The sequence below is a fragment of the Columba livia genome, chromosome 2 (assembly GCF_036013475.1).
Source record: "Columba livia isolate bColLiv1 breed racing homer chromosome 2, bColLiv1.pat.W.v2, whole genome shotgun sequence".
Classification (NCBI taxonomy): Eukaryota; Metazoa; Chordata; class Aves; order Columbiformes; family Columbidae; genus Columba; species Columba livia.
This window is the reverse complement of record NC_088603.1, coordinates 117,779,654-117,799,015: the sequence shown is the minus strand read 5'-3', so window position 1 is coordinate 117,799,015 and position 19,362 is coordinate 117,779,654. Positions and strand designations below refer to the sequence as shown.

General features: G+C 40.2%; 1 protein-coding gene and 1 long non-coding RNA gene across 7 annotated transcripts in view; one reads left to right on the top strand and one right to left on the bottom strand.

The window, feature by feature from the left end:
* The window catches only part of NOL4 (nucleolar protein 4), a 198,256-nt gene that overhangs the window by 75,108 nt on the left and 103,786 nt on the right, over window positions 1-19,362 (top strand). The gene's annotated exons all lie outside the window — the stretch shown is intronic.
* On the bottom strand, window positions 10,318-19,315 carry LOC110361061 (uncharacterized). The gene is made up of 3 exons (XR_002417390.2): window positions 19,213-19,315; window positions 11,821-11,894; window positions 10,318-10,476 (listed from the first exon to the last, which is right to left on the bottom strand). It is a non-coding gene; the product is annotated as an uncharacterized LOC110361061 (long non-coding RNA).

Sequence of the window (19,362 nt, the reverse complement as noted above, 5' to 3'; positions counted from 1 at the left end):
GACAAAATATTTCTTAGTGGTTCACCTTTCAGCAAACAATGTTTTAATGAAATTGTTCTACAATTAATGGCTTCTAATGGTATTATTGAGTGCCATCTGCCTTTGAGGATTATTTTTATTTCTCAAAAAAGAAAACAATTTTCAAACCCTCTTTTAAGTGACCTTTGTATGATGCTTTTTAAATTTCTAATGACAAGTGGGAAATAGATTACTATATTTCCTGTAGGCCTAGTTATTCATCACAAGAACAGGAATATATTCATTGGGACAAAAAGGGGGACATGGTACATGAATGACTTTTTTTCCAGAAACTTCTCTGCAGTCAGGTGACAAATACTGCTTCTTGGTCGGAACAAACACAAAAACTAACCAACCAAAATGTGCAACTCACAGTTGCCTTGTGATTCATGAGCTCCTTACCTAGAGTTTGTAGGGAATCAGGCTGGGGCATGAGAAAATTCATTTGAGACCTGGCTGATGGTTAAACATGGCTTTATCTGTTCCTGCTCAGCAGAGTGTTTTTACATCCTCTTTGTTGTGGCCTCACAAGTCATGAAACAGTAGCCTGTCAGTCTCAGAAGAAGCGTCAGACTCCTCAGATTTCAGCTGACAGTGCTTCTTATTTGGTGTCTGACAAGCGGGGATACTTTTTTAAAATAATTTTTTGAGAGAGGGTGGTGTCACAAGTAGTTTAACAAGGGCAAGTGCCAGATTTTGCACCCGGGACATGGCAGCCCTGGCTGTACATACAGTCTGAGGAACGAGATGCTGGAGAACAGCTCTGTGGAGAGGGATCTGGGGATTCTGGTCGACAACAAGTTGAACATGAGCCAGCATTGTGCCCTGGCAGCCAAGAGGGCCAACTGTGTCCTGAGTGCATCAAGCACAGCATTGCCAGCCAGGCCAGGGTGGTGATTGTCCCGCTCTGCTCTGCACTGCTGCGGCCTCGCCTGGAGCACGGGGTGCAGGTCTGGGCACCACAGAATAAAAAGGATGTTAAGCTACTGGAGAGTGTCCAGAAGAGGGCTATGAAGTTGGTGAAGGGTTTGGAGACGAAGCCATATGAGGGGCGGCTAAAGTCACTTGGTTTGTTTAGTCTGGAGAAGACTGAGAGGGGACCTCATTGCAGCTACAGCTTCCTCAGAAAGGGATGAGGAAGGACAGGTGCTGATCTCTTCTCTCTGGCAATCAATGACAGAACCCAAGGGAATGGCAGGAAAATGTGCCAGGAGAGGTTCAGGTTGGACATTAGGAAAAGGTTCTTTGCCCAGAGGGTGGTGGAGCACTGGAACAGGCTCCCCAGGGAGGTGTCACAGCCCCAAGCCTGACAGTGTTCAAGAAGAGACTGGACAACTCCCTCAGACACATGGTATGAACTGTAGGGTTGTCATATACAGGGACAGGAGTTGGACTCGATGATCCTTGTGGGTCCCTTCCAACCCAGGACACTCTATCATTCTAGTATCACTGAAATCAGCTGTTGTGCTGAGGATGCAAATTCAGCACACTTGCAAAACTTCCGTGTGTACTTAGCTGAATTGGGTGCTTTGTGGAACTGGGATGAATCTCAGTAGAAATATTGTGTATTTTGTCTTGTAATGAAATATTGTCTGTGTACTGACTGTATTGTGACTGCTGTACTCCCCCTGTTCTTAGCCTAGCACTAGCTGTTAACTTGTGCCTCGTTTCCTTCCCTCACTGAAGGATGAGGTCAGTGATAGTTTGATGACTTCAATTAATTGTGTGTGTGAAGTTAGAAGCTGATGTCTGGCTGCTTAAGAAAAGGAAAATCTATAAAGTCTGTCTTTTTTTCAGACTGTTTATTATAATAGCAAAAATTCTGATGGCCACATCTGCCAACCTTAATATTTATGAAGGTGTCCAGACAAGCCCCTTTCTGGTCAGAGTGCTTGGTATGAGTATACCTCTTTAATAAGAGGGGAAATCATTAGTGTGATAGCAAAACAACTCTGGGTAAATCGTTAGACAAAGGGAATTGGTAAACCCATGTCTAAATGGCCACTGTGTACACAAGTCATGCCCAAGATAGTTCTCATTCATTGCCTCTGTCGAGGGTTAAGATTGCGGGGTGACGATAAAACCCTGGCAGATGTATCGTTAACCCCCTCTCCCCCCCACTTCCCCCTTTTTGCCCCTCCCTCTCTCCCCTTTCCACTAAGGAGAGGCGATTGGGAGGAAAAGAAGGACAGAGAGAAGAGAGTTGGAAAAATTAACAATGTTTTACTAATGCTACTAATAAGAATAGAGAAAATAATACAAAATATACAAAACCAATCTTGAAAGTCTCAGCAACTGCAGAGCCGGCAACCAAAGTCCTGGACTAGACTCTGCAGCCAATCGGAGCTGGATTCAGTCTCTCACTAGGCCTCAGTTTTCAGGGATGACTAGCAAGGTCCTCTCCTAATGTCGGCCATAAGGAAAAAGGGAAAAGGGAAAAAAGGGACGAGATCCTCGTGATCTCCCACTTTTATATGAAGTATTCACGTGAATGGAATGTTATACACAGTTGGTCAGTTTCTTGCTCACTTGCTTCTCGTCGCCCCTCTCGCGAGATGTCCATCCGTGCTTATCAATAAGTTTGCATTCCATTGCTAGGTTTACCAAAACATGTGTCTGGTTCTCCAGGAAAATGCAGTTAATATGAAGGCTTTAGCTGACAGGCAAAATTCACTGAAATAGAAACTTGTTTTTAACAAAACCAGGACAGCCTCTTACGGAACTATTTTGTTTTTCTCCTTCTTCACTTTGAAGAGGAAATGCCACATGAAAAGGGCAGTGCTTTCCTTAAGAAAGACCTGTGAAATTAGTTCTTTTAAGAATATCTTTGCTTTCTTCGTTGAACAGTTTGAGAATTGCTCAGATCCTTTGTGTGAAAGGCAAAAGAGCAGATTCAGTCTTGAAAGTGCTGGGAGGCGTAATCACATCTTCCTGCGCTTGTCTGGATCCAGCAACTCAACAGGGATTCCCCTCTGCGGACAGCAGGCCATGAAGCTGCTCTGCCCTCCCTGGGGTTACAAGGAAAGGGTAATTTTAAGTTGCTGTCAGGGCTCCAAAGGAGCCTTGCCAGTGAAGCTGGATAGAGCAAAACAGATACAGCCAGAGTAGCTGACAAAAGCAAGGGCAAGGGCTGCGTTCTCCAGGCATTTGTCTGTCCTATTCATTACTGTCCATTCACCACCTTATATCTCAGCTCCTGATTGAAGAATTATTTTATCTGTTGTCATCTAGTGTTGAGAAATTTGGTTGGAAAAAAGCTATAGAGTATTATTGTTATTGTTGTTGTTGTTGTTGTTGTTGTTAATTGTTATCATCATCATCATCATCTGTCTCTTAATAGTCCCTACAAACTGTTCTGGTGCTAGGTCCCCCGTAGAGACCTCGTGATGACTGTAGCTTCTGTACAACCCTGAGTAGTTCTTAAAGTGCTGGGCAACAGGCAAAATATTGGGACTGTCTGGCTTTCCTCCTGAACATCCCATACTTGAGAGAAGCAAATGCTGAAAATTATTAGTGTGAGGGACAGAAAGATACAAGACATACCGTGAGCATGGGCTGTCATGTTTTTCATATTTAAGTAAAAACAGATGTAAACTATGTGAGGCTAATGGGGCATTACTTACAGAATCTCAATGTAGCAAAACTAATGGAAGCATTTTTGGTTTTAGCTCTAAAATGCAGTGTTTAAATTATATGGCAGAAGGGGTGGAGACAGCATGGCATTTTTTCCAGATGTTTGATTCCTAGTTATCCTTGCCCCAGAAGTGGCAATTCACCTCTTCAAAGCTTTATTCCCCGTATCTATTTATATGTCAGCATTATGTGAACACCTTCACAGCTTCTTTTTTTTGTTTCTGCAATTAGTATGTTTGGGGGGAAAAGGAATATCTAGACTAGGAAAAGGCACCTTATTTCCTTTTTCCCTTCAGCAGAATATGGCAAATTTCTGTCCCCCGCCTTCCTTTCCCTGTGAGGAGATGATGAGAATCAAATGATAGTTTATTAGCACTCGCTTTGCTCACCACTGTCTTGGGCTGGGACCTCTGCCAGAAACACAATTCAGGCATTAGGAGTAAATGAGATGGATATTGTTCACTACAAGATTCCCAGCCCTTTCTCAGGCTCGCAGATATAGCCATCACATTTGACTGAATTCACAATGAAAGCATCCTCAGGACCATAAAAGCATTTTTTGTTTCATTTTTTGTTTCAGTTCTCCAGAAAATTTAGTTGATTTTTAGGAGAACTGTAAGCAGAAATGCTTATTCAAGCAAGACCCGGAGAAACACCTAAATGAAATGCAAAAATCCATTTTGCTAAACAAAATGCAAATTTCAGGATATATCTGTACCTATGTATATATGTATGATTTCTCTAATAATGTTGAGAATTTTGGGCTTCTAATTTGGGGCACTTGATATAATGAATGCGAACCTTATGGATAAATAACTCAAGTTTCTGGAGTTCTTGTCACTTTATGTGTGAGATCAGAAGCCTTGGCAACTTAAAGCATTTAGATGCTGTATTCATATTAAACGCATTAATTAAGTACCAGAGACTCAGTGAACTGGATATGGATAATACGCTGGAGAAAGCCATCTATGGTGCTGGTTTATTAACTGAGTCAACATACTGTGTATTTTACTTAAGGCTAGGGTGTCTATAAATAGAATGGCCTCAGGCCTGTGGCTTAGAGATGGGACTGGGGTTTGTGTGCTGCAAGTTGGATGAAAAAAAGCCTTGGAAAGAGTTTCCTTCTGGTATTGAGTAATATACATTTAAATATGTGCAGGGAAAATGTGGCTTTTATATGTACCATAGATTCAGTGGCTGGAATACCAATATCCCTTTATCTGAGGCCTTTGCTTCCCACGACAGCCTAACGAGACACTGACAATGGCTGTCTGCTTGTCCTGAGTCAATGTCCTGCATGATGTTGTTTGTGTTGTGCTGAAGGATGCTGAAGTGAGGTTGTCTGACTGCTGTCCCCTTGGGAAGCTCCGGAAGAGATGGACTGGATCTCCCGTGAAGCTATCCTCAGAAACAGTTTTCTACCAAAATAAATACAGTCTCCTGGGGATCTTCTAGAATAGTAACCACTGCATGACTGCCAGTATCTTTTCATACTGTGAAAATCTAAAGCCTGAAGTATGACATCTGTAATATGGAAGCACAGTTAAGATGCATCCCATTTTTGATGCCTTATCATTTACTGACTGAACAACGTTGGCTTCCTACCTGTTTCTATGTGTAACTTCAGTTGTATACACTCCATACTGTTTGAGACTGAGTTTTTCTAGGGACCTTTGTTGTACCATACAAAAGCTGAGGTCATCTGTGATGTGTTCTCTGATACTTCTTATAGATGTGTGCTAAAAAGGGGAGGGAAGAGTTTAATGCATACTGCTGTATTCCTGAGTGGGATTTCTTAGCTGGAAATAAGTATGCGTACCCTAAAAGCCTGTAGTGAGAGTCCAGCCCATCAGACCCACTGATCTGAGCTTTACAAACAGGTTGTATGTTCCTCTGCAGAAGAGTCTTCACCGAAACCCCTTGTGTTTGATGGCTTTATATGGAAGAGTAGCAGATTTGAACTTGCCAATCTGTAGTTCCTAATCTTTTATACATAAATGGATCACATATTTGTACACTTATAGAGGAATGTTAGCTGAAAATCTTTACTGCTACTTCAAACTCTGTTTAAACACTATAAAATATTTTACATACAAAATACAAATTCATTATCATATGTTCTGTGTGCTTCCTTTAACTTTATTGCATTATTGCACCTTGAAAACTGACGTTATAAAACAGATACTAGCACAAGATGCTGTAGCTTAGAGAAGATATCGTGAAGAAGGACAGAAATAGAAAGTAACACGGAATGAAAAGACATTAAATAAACTCCTGGACTCTTTGGTTTGGAAAAAAGAAGATGTCTGAGTAAAGTATATGACAGGGGTCTGTACAGTTGTTAGCAGTGTATAGCGGTAAACATGGTATTATTCTACACTGTTTCTCATGCTGTAGAAAGTTGGGACACTAAATAAAATGACCAAACAGTGTGATAATAAGAATCAAAAGACATTTTTTGCACACAGGATAACATTAAGTTTTGTTATTATTGTCACAGAATGTTGCAGAAGATGAAAAAAATGAACAATTCAAAAGTGGGGTGAACATAGTCCTGAAACATAGGTCAACTGACGGCTATTTGAAACAGTTTTTTAAAATCTTTACTCAGAGAAGATCATTAAGTATTGATTGCTGAAAGCTGCAAGGTTGTACTAGAAGGATCATCATATTTTACTGTTCTGATGCTCTTTTGCTCAGCATCTGCTTAGAATTGGGTTACTTGGCAAGATGAACCTTTGCTTGACCCACTGTGATTATTTGTGCTTGTTTTTAGAGTTCCAGACATCACTTCTATATGTCCAATACTTGATGGTATGCACTTCATAGTGTCAAGCAAGCAAGTGCTGCAGATAGAGGCAGTGAGGGGATTCCCTTCACTTAACAAAGCATCAGGGAGACAATCTGTAGCAAAACAAGAAGAAAAGGCGGTGTTCAGTTGGATGCTATATTGCAAACCTGCTGTTTGATTTTCAGTCTGCTTTCTGCTAATTGTCGTAATGAGCCAACATAAAGGCTGACTGTAACCTGAATTTCTGTCATACATCCTCCAATTGCCTGTACCACTGGTTACACAAAGAAACAAACAGGCCAGATGAAAATGAAGTCTCTCTGAAAAAATTAATCTTTTTGGGGCTGTAGAAGAAAATGTCTTGGCAGCAAAAGTATCACTGTGGAAGTGACCAGAGTGCAAGCCCTGCTCTGGTCATGAAAGGAGGGGATGCAGAACTAGGATTCAGTGGGTTTGCATTTCTTTCCTACTTACCCCTGCCCTGGTCAAGTTGCTTGATTTCTGTTTGTCTGGTTTCCTGTCTGGAGAATGGTGCTGATAATATTGCTTTAAATCCATTTATTTTTTGTCTTGCTTGATTAAGCATTAGGCTAGGGAGCTTATTACTATGTGTGGGTACAATGCCTGGCATAATGGTGACCTGATACAAGTCAGGGCATGTAAGTGCTAAGGCACTTGCATGTGTGCATATATTAAGCACAAATACTTAAAAAAGAAACTAACCAAGCAAACAATTCAAAGAAAATCTATTTGAGGGCAAAAAATAGGCAAGTTCTTTGCTCTTCACTTCTGCCTTTTTTTCTCTCTACTTTCCCTCTTGTCTCCGCCAACACTTTCTCACTTTCTTTTCACAGAATGTCACAGAATCACAGAATGTCAGGGATTGGAAGGGACCTCAAAAGATCATCCAGTCCAATCCCCCTGCCGGAGCAGGAACACCTAGATGAGGTTACACAGGAAGGCGTCCAGGTGGGTTTTGAATGTCTCCAGAGAAGGAGACTCCACAACCTCCCTGGGCAGCCTGTTCCAGTGTTCTGTCACCCCCACTGTGAAGAAGTTTCTTCTCATATTTAAGTGGAACCTTCTGTGTTCCAGTTTGAAGCCATTACCCCTTGTCCTATCGTTGGTGGTCACTGAGAAGAGCCTGGCTCCATCCTTGTGACACTCACCCTTTACATATTTGTAAACATGAATGTGGTCGCCCCTCAGTCTCCTCCAAGCTAAAGAGCCCCAGCTCCCTCAGCCTTTCCTCATAAGGAATGCTCCACTCCCTTAATTGTCTTTGATGCCCTGTGCTGGACTCTCTCCAGCAGTTCCCTGTCCTTCTGGAACTGAGGGGCCCAGAACTGAACACAATATTCCAGATGCAGCCTTCCTTCACTTTTCTCAGATGGCAAGAAGAATATCTCTAAAACAAAGCCTGACTCTGTTTGATTGTGTTCCTGAATATAAAAAAGTAAACTGTAAGGGACTCACTACCTGAGTTGCATGTGTCTGCCTCCTCCAAGCACGCGCTTGGACGCGATGCTCGGGCGTGCTTCTTAGTGGCTGCTCTGTGCTGCTGCTGGACCCATCAGCTTGGCTGCTGGTGCCACACTCATCTCTCTCTTCTGTGCCAAGAGTGATGCACTCGTACACACCTGGGAGGCAGAGCTCAGTGGAGACACAGGTGTCATAGACAGCCCTGCGAGACATGCCTACCGGCAACATCCTTCCAGTTTTGCAAGGAAAAAAAACAGAAGCACACATCCATCCTTCTGACTGAGGAACCAGTACCACAGGGTGCTGGCTTTAGAAAGTGGTTCCTTGCATCCGTGGCCTTTAATGATATGTTGTAAGGAAATGTGAATAAGAATTAAAAAATAAAAGGTACTTCGTTCTTTCATTGAAAACCTTCAAGCCTGAGATGTAAGGGAAAAAATTTGTCATTCTCATTTCGATGTAATCAAAGCCTTTATGTAATCTGAGCGTTGGTGGGGAACAGTCTTCCTGAATTGTGTTTGCCAGTGGGAGTTTCAGAATGGGTGCGTAGGTGGGAACTAACAATGATACTCCACTCATCTCAGTGCTGCACTACATGGCTGGGGCAAGGCTGGTACCAAGACTAGCCATCAATATTAGCCTCACCAATTTTGACTCACAGTAGACTTCTTAGCATTTCTGTTTCAGAGGCACCAGCCATGAGATGGAGGATTGGGAAGGAAATGGCACTTGAATTCCTTAAGATGTAGTATAACTTTGCATATTTTTCATGTCTTTAATTAGAAGGTCTTTTGCACCATGGGACCCTCAAATGGTTTTGTCGCTGCTTGTCCCTACTGTTTGTAGTGAATGTCACATCATCCTCCCCATCTGTATCTGAAGTGCTTGGGCCCCGATGCAAACCTTCACGTCATCAGTAGACTAGATCTTCAGTAAGCAAGGTTAATCAAGGTATTCAGAGGTCACATACACAGAATTTATGTTGTTGTGACTAGAGAATACATTTAAAAGCATGTCTTTGCTGTGAGCAAACTGTTACCAGGTAGAGCACCGATGTTGCAAGATGTACCATTTCTCAAGACTGCTGAAGTCACAGCAGTAATTCCCACAGATTTTAATGGATTTTGCTGTAGGCCTTTTCCTTATTATAAAAGTAGTGCTTTATCTGGTAGTGTACTGCAGACCAGTTGTGCACCATCATTGGGAAGAAGTAACAGGGAAAGTTTTCACTTCAGCTGGGACTTAAAGACTATTTAATTTTTATTTGATATTTTGGGGTAGACAGTCCATAGAAGTTTATTCAGGTAGTACTATTCATTCAGGTAGTACTTTTGTGCAGCCTATTGGAGTTTATTTTTCACAAATTCACTGATTAAATGTTTGTTTTTCTCAAAGCAGGAGAGGAAGAAAATATTAATCACCGTCTTGACATAGTCTTTTTTTTTTCTGCTTACTATCCATGTGCTTTGAGCATTAGAATACCCTGTGGATGTGATATCTCTTTTCCCCCACTTTCCTCCTCTACAATGAATGCTCTTAGATCAGTTTTATGGTGCCATCTCTGTTCTGTCCCTATTAGATGTTCCTCAGCTTTAATGTCTATCTGTGAGAATTAGCTAGCAGATGAAGTAAGCAACCAAGGTTATGACCCAGGTAATGCTCTCATGTCTCAGCTTTTGTTTATTTACCTGCAATATAAAAATAATTTACTGCAGGATAGGTGTTCTTGGAATATTTTCTTCATATAATTCTTTGAGTCTAATGCCAGCTGAGATACTGAATCAGTCAACTGCTGTCTCTTCTGGTGAGAATTTAAATGACAGTTTCATAATTGCCCTCTGGAAATTGAGTTTAGCTGTTGCTCCTACCAGGGCCAAAGAATTATTCTTTATGTACCTGCTGAGGAAACTTAGCAGAGCTTGAGAACTAGGTGGAAATAGTGAGAGGAAGTAAAGTTTTCTTCATAGTCTTCCTCATGTCCTCTTAACATGCTATTTCTGCAGGATCTTGTGTAAGTTTTCCAGAGATGCACCTCATAGCAAAGCAAAGAACTGATGCCCGTATTCCAGTACAGATCAGCGATGCTTAGAATGCCTTAGATCTACCTGTCTAACTGGGTGTTTGAAAAACAGCTGGTTCACAGCTTGCACATTCCTTAGCTCCACCTTATTCTCTTCCACATTTTTCTTTCTAGCAGCCATGGGATAATATGGATAAATTTCTTACAAATATAGCAACATATACTGAACCAGAATGAAAACTTGAGCATTCAACTCTTTTCCCAAACTGTATGATCCTTGATTATGATGGTTTGTAAAGCCAGAGCTGGCTAGCATATCTTTCTTACCTCTTTTTATAGTTATGAAAGAAAACATAAACTGCTTCACTTTTGATTTTGATTCTTTTGGTCTTATATAAAATATTCATCCATAGATTTTAGGAGATAAATGGTTGGGATGCTTTTTTGTGACTTTGCTGGGCCATTAACATGGTGTCACTTTTCTTGTTCCTTCATCTTGATATCTCTGTGCATCTGCCATAAATGGGAGCTCCTAGAGAAACATCATCAGCCAATATGGTTTATGTAAACTCCATTATTTTCTTTGATCTTTAAGAAAGAAATTACTTAAAACATGTTATCCTGCTCTGAATTCGTAAATTCTTCAGGGAGCATTAAATAGAACTTCCTGCCTGGCATGACTGGTCTTTCAAAGCTTTCTGTTTACAGACCTTTCATTCATCATGTCTTGTTACATTGTATTTCCAGCATTTTTTAAAATATCAGTATCTTTCTCTTTAACAGTAACTTAGATTGCTATATGTAAAAAAGAGCTGTTAAATTCTAGAAACACCAAATACTATATAAGGGGAAATCAGACTTCATGTTACATTGAAAACAGACCTAAACACATTCAAACACAGAAATGCACGGTAGGTCATCCAAAGTACTGTAGTGACATGATTTGGAGTAATAAGAAGGAAATTTGATGCATCTTCTAAAATTAATTTCATTTGAAACCATGAGCACTATGAAAAGCATTTATCATACTGATAATATCTATTGCAATTGCATTATGCTGTGGGTTGGTGTGGTTTTTTGTTTTGTTTTGTCTTAGGTAATGGGAAATTATTTATGTATTTAGAAGACATATTCCAGTAGAGCTATTTCTGCTCCTGGATAGGAAATAAACAGGTGGGAAATAAGCACAGAAGACTGAGAGAGGAAAAGTAAGCCCTAGCATGTTTACTGATTGTCCTTAAAATTAATCAATATCTCATAGTATCATAAATATCAGCAATGAAGCAGAAATTACTTCTATAAAGCTAATTTAGACTAGGTTTTCTTTTCATGACTAAAGGTTGTATATTAATTTTTTCAATGCTGGAACAATAAACACTTGGATTTCACTAAAACAAGAAAGCAATAATTACACTGGTCATCTTAATATTTTTTTTTTGGTCTGATGCCAGCCTGCTCCATTTGGGTAGATTATGCACAAAGACACAAGTCTAAAGAGGAAAATTCACATGAATAAAGCTAAATAAAAATCAATGAGCTTCTTCAATAGAGTTAAATGTATATATTAAAAGTAACAGATATAGAAGAGAAATAAATTAAGAGCATATACTTTACCATTGTGTAACAGGAATAGCACTGAACTTGGAAAAACATCGATTTGGAAATTGGCTCTGTTATCTCAGAGTGTGAATAGGTTTTACATTGCTGAACATTTTCATTTGTCCAAATTTACGTGGTGCTAAAGGCAACCTTTTTGTGATAGCACCCATATCATATTTAATTTAAGTATTTTAAGTGCCTGTTCCTTAAATTTTCTATTTGAGAATTTATAGTTTAATTCTCACACTTATATTTAGGTAGACAGAAATGATCTGACCTTTAAAGCATCTTGTATTGAAATGGAAGACAGAGAATGTGAATCTTTCAGTGTTGCAGCTGGTATCCAGGGAACTGCAAATGAAAAAAATCAGAGGTCTTCACTGGTCACAGTGGTAGAAACTGCCCTGAAGAACAGGGTTTCTATGCAGGAGCAAAATTCTAATTGTAGAAATACAGTGTACCGAGGAAGAATCAGGAGTTCAAACCCATTAAGGGTTGAAAGTATTAGCGTGTTATAGAGTCCCTGATCTTGTGCCTGGTGTAGGGTACATCTGTGTGCTGAACAGAAGAGGGTCAGGGTCTGCAAGCTGGAGCACTGGAATGGCCAAACACCCTGTCAGCTGAACTGTTAGCTCTCTGCAAGGCCTGTGCGGGGCTATTCCCGCTTGCTTGCTCCAGTGCAGATCTGGTGTGAAGGTGGGTAGGCCTCAGCAACAGGGATGAAAACTTAGTCCCTCTGGGTCTCCTAAAGGCTTTTAACAAGGCCCCTCCTAAAGGTTCTATAGTATCTGAGTGGCTGAAAAAAACAGAAATGGAGAATATGAATAAATATTATGTTTTCTCAGTGGAGGGAGGTAGCAGTGGAGTCTAAATGGATTTGCAGGAGCGTTCTTACTGTGCAAAATATTCATAAACATTTTGGAAAAAGACTGGAGAGCAAGCTGACACGTGTTGTTGACAAGACTATAGTACTCAGTATCATAAAATGAATCCTGATTGTAAAGAGTTACAGAGGAATCTCATGGTACTGGATGATAAAATGACATAAGAAATTCAGTTGTGGTGAATGTGAAGTAATGAAGAAGTACAGTCCACAGTTTATATAAGTGTACAGTTGCATCAAATGGCTGTTACCATCTTGGAAAATATTATTGGGGGGATAGTAAAAAGATCTAGGAAAACATCAGATCCATGCTCTGTAATGGTTGACAAACAGATGGAGTGTTGCCAATTGTTAGAAATAGCACTAAAGATACAGGTTAAACAGAATTTGTAGACAGATATTAGACCAGCTAGTGCAGTTGGAAAAAATAGTGTTATGAATTGGTAGAAGTAGCACTAGAGATATGGGTTAAATGTGATTTGTAGGTAGATGTTAAATCAGCTAGTGCAGTTGGAAAAAGTAGACAAGCTTTCTGGCACACAAACCTTGATAAGGTTGGAGATAGAAGGACACTTAATATAGATGAACAACAATTGGATCTGCTAAGAAAAAAATGGACAGCAAAATAGGGAACAGTAGCATCTCCTTTTTCACCACCATCAAAGACAGGATATTGGGCTAAATGGACTTTCTCTGGCCCAGCATAGCAATTCTTATATTCCTGTCACATCCCTGTGTAAATTTATGTACCTACGGTGCCATTCTGCCCTCCCTTTTCTAAAAAGCATATAGAATAAAAGGTATGGGGAAAAGTGATAAGGAAGACCAAACATACAAAATTGTCTCCATGAGAGAAGGAACTACATTGTCTGTGACTCTTTAACCCAGAAAAAGATAATTCAAGAGGACATGACTGATATTTGTAAAGTTGTGAACAGCATGAAGAAGATTAAGATGGACAAATTATTTGTTGTCTCTCATAATACAAAATGCGTGGGCCATCAGATGGAATTGACAGAGGTCAGGACCAGAATAAGTAAAAGAAGATACTTTTTTGTGCATTACGAAAGGATGTTGTAGATGCCAAAGTTTACCTAGGCTCAAAGAACAAAAAAAAAAAAAAAAGAAAATAATGGAGCTCCTTGAAGAGCTTTAAAAGGCAAGAATGAGTCTTTAATGACTTTAATGAGGCTTTTTGCGTTTTTCAGACCCAGGTCTGATGCCCAGATCATGCAATCCGTGTCCATGCAGTGCACATTCCGGCTACTCTTGGGAACATGACAACCAAGTCTCTTCAAGGACTTGGACATTACAATGCAGGGTCATTGTTGTACTTTTACAACCGCTGCTGTGGAAGACTCTGATAGTCTGTCTCATGATTTGGTTACTTTGGGGTTACCAGGCAGATTGTAGAATCATAGAATCGTTTAGGTTGGAAAAGACCTTTAACGTCATCGAGTCCCACCATTAACCTTAGCACTGTCAAGCCAACCTCTAAACTATGTCCCTAAGAACCTCATCTACACATCTTTTAAACACCTCCAGGGATGGCGAATCCACCACTTCCCTGGGCAGCCTGTTCCAATGCCTGACAACCCTTTCTGTGAAGAAATTTTTCCTAATATCCAATTTAAACCTCCCATGGCACAACTTGAGTCTGTTTATTCTTGTCCTATTGCTTGTTGCTTGGGAGAAGAGACCAACCCGCTCCATGCTACAACCTCCTTTCAGGAAGTTGTAGAGACTGATAAGGTCTCCCCTCAGTCTCCTTTTCTCCTGGCTAAACAGCTGCAGTTCCCTCAGTTGCTTCTCATCAGACTTGTGCTCCAGATGCTTCACCATCTTGATTGCTCTTCTTTCAACACACTCCAGACCCTCATTGTCTTTCTTGTAGTGAGGAGCAGATGAGACAGACAGGTTAAGGGTTCTGCAGTGTGGACAAAGCTTGTCCTGCACCGAGCAGCATGGACACAAGTCAGTCTGCTCTAGCTGTCCAAAAGTCAGAACCTACTTCCAAGTGTGGTCCATTATGTAGGCAACATATAGAAGGCCAGGTTTAGGAAATGTGCAACCTAAAGATAGCTGGGTGGTGGGAGGGTAAGCCAGGGAAACATGCTCACGCTCTTATCAGGCACACCTCTAGCTGTTGCCTGGTGTCAGGGTCAGGGGAGTCTATCTGTTCCTACCCTCTTGCAGGAGAGTGGTAAAAGCTTATTGCTGGAAATAACAACATGTATTTCAAAGTAATTGTTATTTTTTGTATATGGTCTTTTTGAATAAGAACGTCTATCAGACATAAGTATGGTGTAATCTTTTCCTGTTGGTCTCACTCAACAGAGACTATACTGCCACAAAGTAGCCCATGTAACTCACAGAATCACAGAGCAGTTGAATTTGGAAGGGACCTCTGGAGATTTCTCATTCCAACCTCATTGCCTGTTTAAGACAGTTATAAAATTCAGTTTTTAGAAGATATATAAGCAGCAGACATTTGAAAGAGCATTTTTATCTTTGCTGTGCCTCTCCACCACTCTCAGTCTGATAAACTAATCTTACAGGTCTAGAAAAAAGAGCATTTTACTGAGAACATCTGACCTAATCTTGCATTTATTATTTCAGTGTAGAAATAATTTTGTTTAACGTTGTTTAATATCGCCCATGTCTCACAATGAGGTAGCTTATCCCGTCAATGAGTATTTCTATATTTGGCACTACATTCCCAAAATGCAAAGCATTTGCCTAAGAAGACAAAATGATATTTCAGTTTTACAAGTATAAGCTGGTTTAGTTTTTGTGTATGAATTACTTTGGCTGCTAGAATGAAATCACAGTAATTTTCATCATTTTGATTATTAAAAAAAATCGTATGTTCTTATATGTGTCATTACTTAAAAATAATTTGATTAAAAGTTCCTGGACACTGATTCTGCTAATACCTACTCATATTTGTAAACCTTGGGTAAAGTCAGTGAATTGAGAGGAACCACAGGTAGAGAAAAACAGTCTAAGAGGTACCAGAAATAGGTCTTGATTGCCTATATGATCCAGTGGACAAAATTACAGGAGGGAAATGCTTAATTATGTCACACATTTCCAAAAATAAAATAAGATTATGTTGAAGAATAGTTTTATTACACTCTCGAAGTGCAAAAGCAAAAATTTCCTTTTTCATTTGCGTATTTAGGTTCATTCTGATTATTAGCTCTGCGCCATTAGTTTTGTGCTTAGAATATGAAAACTGGGTGTTTGCCGTCAGAAGGCGGTGGTACAGCTTGTGCTGGTGTGGGCTTCTTGATTTACCACTACCTTAGGACTGAAGGTCACTCAGTGTTTTGTACAAGGAATTCATCTGACAAAAGCAGTATCTGAGTTACCAAGATATATTTAAAAAGAGAAAGGTAAAGATAGAGAATTAGGGGTTTTAAAGCCCCAAATCACAGGTTTGATCCTATAAAGTACTGGGCACTGTTGCTCTATTGCAGCAAGACTTACATGTGCTTAAAGCTTTTGTTCAGGGCTCAGCATTTAGCACTATTTAATCTCAAATGAATAGTTCTGAAAAATAAGATTGATATTTCCTTTCATCCACCAATTTCAAAGGACTCTGTGAACAGCTATGTACAGAAACTATATAATAAAAGTGAGAATTCAATGGTGATTTCACAGATAAGCATAGTAAAGAAAAAGATGGGAAATCAAAACAGAAACCTTCACTTTCTCATGTCAGCTTTTTGTGTTGAACTTATATGTAGTTTCATTTTTCTGTCTTTTTCCCTCCTTATTTTCAACATGAAATCCTCAGACTCCTCATTTGTGGCCAAAGGTGTGAATTCATGCAGAAACACAGGGGAGGATGTATCTTCTGAGCTCCCATGCCTTGTCTTTAAACTGTGGGTGTCCTGTTGAGCGGAAAAGTGGCTGTTGTGTATTCACCTTTCATCCCCCTCCCAAGCAAGAGAGTAGATAAAAGGCCAAATTCAGACTCCACCCTTCATAAAAGTAGAGTCTACCTTTGGAAAAGAGAGAACAGACTTATAAGAGCAGTGGGAGCAGCTTGTTTCTGCTGAGGACCTAGAGCTGGTTTCTACTTGAGCCTTAGAAGTGTACATCTTTGCTTGCAGTATGTTGCTTGTACATTGCTTAAATAGATTGCTTAAATACGTATCATCACCTTTCATTTTCTCTTATTCCTTGTTGTGGCAAGCTCTGCCTGGGTACACCAAAACTGTTACCTGTCCCTGGGTATACCCAGGGATATATGTTTGTAGTGGGGATACCTGTGAGCTCTTGGATTGGATGTTCCAGCAGATCTCTGAACTTTGCACATTTAAAGTGCTTCTGTTTTTCCACATGTGTGTGGGAGGGTGTGTTGCTGCTAGAGGAATTATTTAGGTATTCATCTGAAATAAAACCCAAGAAATGTCAGCCAGAAATGGGAAGGAGATAGTCAGGGTAAATTTGGACCCATTTTAGTAACTGGATGCTACTTGTTTAGGGTGCTGGTATGGGAGTCCATTCCCGGTCAAGCAACTAAGGAACATAGAACTTATGTTTTGCATTTGGCTGAAAGACTGAATTTCCAGAAACACAAGATTCAGTATTATTAAGTGGAAGTTCTGCACATGAGCATTAGGAAATGAAAGTTTGCATTCTAAGGGCAATATTTATTGTTTTCTACAGTTGTAGTTTGTGAAACAAAAAAGAAACAGAACTTCACTTTGATTAACCATAATAGTAGTTTAGCTATTTTCACCGCATTAATCTTGCTGTTAACTGTTCTTTTCACATTATGAGGAGACAACATATGACAGGAAAAATCTGTAACATCATTCAGCATCTGATTATATGCCCTTTTTCCTCAAAACCAATTTGCATGCCTACAAATATCAGTGTTTCCCAGTGGAACTGAAGGTGTAAAATATTATCTCTCAAGCTGAAAATTATTTAGCCAAAGATTTTTCAGTATTTGGGAATTCTGGTTGGATGATTTCAAAAGCGAAACCATATGTCACTTACATGATTTGGCATTTCTCCAGTTGCTTAGACCATGAGTGGAAAAGTGGAAAAAAATAATAAAAACCTAACATTGATTAGATGGTAATAAATACAGGTGCTATACTGTGTGGTGTTATTCATCTACATAGCAATCTGTGGGACGAGTCAGAGCCAGCAGATTCAGAGGGACCCTGTTTTCTGCCTGTATATGCCTGGCACATGCTAAGACCTAAATTAAGGTAAAACCGTAAGGGTTATGTAACACTGAGGTACTTTTCAAAGCTACAGAAGTGCAATATTGCCTAGCCATGGAAAATAAATTGCATGGTTTTTGTTTGACTGGGTTTCATCTGGGGGCTTCTCACTGTAAATGCGATTAGTGTAGTACCAGGAAAAAGCAGTGATTTGGTGACAATTAGGAGACCCAGCCAAGACTTCCCCATTGCCCTGTTGCCCCACACTTCCTAACAATTTCCTTACCCATTCCAGGCAGTGAGGTGCCTCCCTGAAATGGCACCTTCCCGCTCCAACCAAGGCCTTATTCCCAGCGTTCTGTGGTTTAATGAGGCTGTTAGTTGGGACTAACCTTCCAGCTCTACTGTATAACTTACTTTATAGGGAAAGCTGTTATATGTATATAAACTGCCCACTGTTTCAGCTGCCCCACCCCTCCCCATACCCACAGGAGTTCTGCCTAAATGCAGCCACCGGGCTCTTTCATGTATTAGAGACTGTAATGGAGGTTCTTTTCTTTTATGAGAAGAGAGGTGGATTCAGAGGGTGTAGATTTGTCTCATCTCTAGCTCTTTTAGTACTGAGACAGGGCAAACCATTACAGGTGCTGAGGGGACGGGTGTATCTTGCTGGCTGATGGGTTGTCCTGTGTGTAGCCATATGTTATATGCTCCAAAGTGAAGGCACTAAGGAGGAAGAAATTTATTCTGTGCAAATGGATGGTAAAAACATAATTAGAAACTGGCTTTACATTCTCAGTTGCTGCTTCTTTAATGTGGAAGCTCGCTGAGACATGCTTGTGTCTGAAATAACAGGAGACAGTCATGCTTCAGCCTCTGAGAATTTACCACAATACCATGTTGTGTGGTTTTGTAAGAGAAACTAAAACACAAAGAAACCCCTTTGCATTAACATTTGATTGAGCAATTAAAAATGTGTAAATTGTTGAAATGCAGAGACTGTAAAAGCTTTCTGTTATCGAGAAAAAAATATTTAAAGCATAGGATCCAGACATTATTCTGGGGCCATAAATAGCTGATATTTACAGTATGGATGACTCAATTTTCTTTTGCCTGATGAACAGGGCTCCCAAAGCTCATTATGGCTGTTTTGTCGTTTATATAAGACACGTGGCCACTGTGATTTGCTTTTCTCGGTGTTCCCTCCCCCATCGGCAGAAACCTTTGAGCTTCAAACACAGATGTTATACTGTGCTCTTTGTGTGCTTGTGTGTGTCTGAGTGTAAAGCCATTAAAGAAAGAGCACGTGCCTAATATGCTGGAAAACCAAAGCTGAAGCGCAAGACTTGGCTTTTGACTTTGTTTCTTTTTCTTAATACAGTGAGATGTTAGCATGGGCTAAGTGTAGGACTAATGTGTATGAACAAGTAGTGGTTTAAAAGCAGCCACGCTGCTTATAAAAATCAGCAATTTAACATAAGCGCGAATGGCAGCTTCACTAAATAATGCTATGATCTCTCAACCATGTCCTTAACTAGTAATCTCCTCGTGGCAAAATACATAGCTAATCAGCCTCCCAGCCTGCCAGTAAACTTACAGGGGAATTAAATCCTGAAGGAAGAAGCCCGTAGTCCCGGAGGAAGGCTGAGTGCATGTTTCACTGTCGTCTTTTCAGCTCATCTCAGTGGTCTCACTGCTAGAATGTGCTCTGTTGTCATGGCAACCCCGTCTCCTGCTTCCTACAGGA